Genomic DNA, 2,333 nt, shown 5'->3' with positions numbered 1-2,333 from the left:
TGCCTTGAAGCCCAATTTCCATTTGTGTCCCCGGGTCCATGTGTCCCTCCTGATCTGGAAAAGCTCCTCTGGTATCATGTGTTCGATGCCTTTCATGATTTTGAAGACTTGAATCAAGTCCCCACGTAGTCTCCTCTGTTCCAGGGTGAAAAGGTTCAGTTCCTCAGTCTCTCAGTAGGACATTCCCTTCAGACCTGGAATAAGTCTGGTTGCTCTCCTCTGAACTGCACTGTACAGTCTTAACATTATTTCACTTTTTTTTTAATTTTCACATTTTAAATTCTACACTTTTGACAATATATCTTAACATCCTGTTTGCCTTTTTTATTGCTTCCCCACATTGTTTGGATGGAGAAAGTGAGGAGTCCACGTAGACTCCTAGGTCTTTCTCATGCGTTTCTTCATCTAGTTCTGTTCCTCCCATAGTGTAATTATAGTGGACATGTTTGTTACCTGCATGTAATACCTTGCACTTGTCCACATTGAATTTCATCTGCCAGGTGTCGGCCCACAACTGAATATTATCTATTTTCTATATATTATCTATATTATTATTACATTTCTTAGCAGACACCTGTATCCAGGCCAAATTACAATATCACACTATTTATACAGTGGGTTTCAATTTCAGTTCAACATGCTATTTAAAGATATTTAAAGATATCTGTACATTTATTTACGATATGTATATTTAAAATTAATTTTAGATATCTCTAAATTAATTTCAAATATCTTTAAATGTTTGGAAGATATCTTCAAAGCATTTGAAGATATCTGGAATTAATATCGTAAATAAATGTACAGATCTTTAAATAGCATCTTGAAATACATTTTGAGATACCTACAAATCATTTTCAGATATCTGCAAATTACTTTCCTGGTAATTTAGAGATATCTGTAAATAATTTCAAGATATCTGCAAATTGAGTTTAATGAAATATCTCAAATTAATGTAGAGATTATATAAATTATATAAAGATTTAAATATAAAGATATCTTAAAATGCAAATGAAGATATCTCTAAATGATAACTTTGTTTGCCATAAGATCAAGGGTACAACAGGAGAGTCCCCCATATGGGATTAAACCCACAACCCTCGGCTCAGAAGTCCTACTAGTAGTAGTAGTAGTAATTATAGGCTAATAGATATACAATTAGGTCCATAAATATTTGGACAGTGACACAGTTGTCATCATTTTGGCTCTGTACGCCACCACAATGGATTTGAAAGGACACATATTCCCTAGGGGAGCACATATAAAAATGGGTGTAATTCCTACACCGTTCAGCCAATTTGGATGTAACTACCCTCAAATTAAAGATGAAAGTCTACACTTAAAGCACATCTTGCTTCCTTCAAATCCATTGTGGTGGCGTATAGAGCCAAAATAATGACAACTGTGTCACTGTCCAAATATTTATGGACCTAACTGTATATACTGATTGACAGAGAGCTCAAAATGTAGACAGAATGAGAGAGACAGAGAGAGCTGCCAGAAGCTCATACTCACTGTGCTACAAACACACCCGCACCTACAAACACAACTGTTGCTGGGCGCGCCCCCCCACCTCCACCACACCCCCAATGACATCATGTTGGGAAGAGAGAGTGTGAGTTTGTGTATCTGTATGTGTGTTTATGTGTCTGTCTGTATGTCTGTGTGTGTATGTGTCTGTCTATATGTCTTTCTGTATATGTCTGTCTATATGTCTGACAACACAGAATTAATATACTATAATATTCACTACCGTACAATTTGATACAATTAAGTACACAACAGAACTGTTACAGTACAATGCAAAACAGCAAAATCCATCCATCCATCCATCCATCCATCTTCGAAACCACTTATCCTGGTGAGGGTCGTGGGGAAGCTGGAGCTGATCCTGACAGGCATAGGGCGCAAGGCAGGAATACACCCAGGACGGGACACCAGTCCATCGCTGGGCACAGCAAAATACAGTAGTTCTAAATACAGTATACTACTTTGCTGTGTAATACCGCATAGTTGTATACTGTATTTAGAAGAACTGTACAGTACAGTGCAGTGCAGTGAAGGACAGTGTAACAGTACAGTACAGCAAAGTACAGTACAATATACTACACTGCAGTACAATACAGTGCAGTATGTGAGAGTGCCAGTGGCGGTCAGTGGTACAGTAGGTGTGTTGGTGAGTCAGTCAGTAATAAGAATAATATCTGTGCTGTAATGAAGCCAGATAGCATTCTGCACACTGACTCACTGACACACTGACACACTGACTGATACGCTCTCTCTTCGTCTTCGTCCAAAACCTTTGTCTCAGCACCGCCCTGCTGTCTCTTCTCCTC

The sequence above is a fragment of the Amia ocellicauda genome, chromosome 12 (genome assembly GCF_036373705.1).
Source record: "Amia ocellicauda isolate fAmiCal2 chromosome 12, fAmiCal2.hap1, whole genome shotgun sequence".
NCBI classification, from domain to species: Eukaryota; Metazoa; Chordata; class Actinopteri; order Amiiformes; family Amiidae; genus Amia; species Amia ocellicauda.
This window is presented reverse-complemented; position numbering follows the sequence as displayed.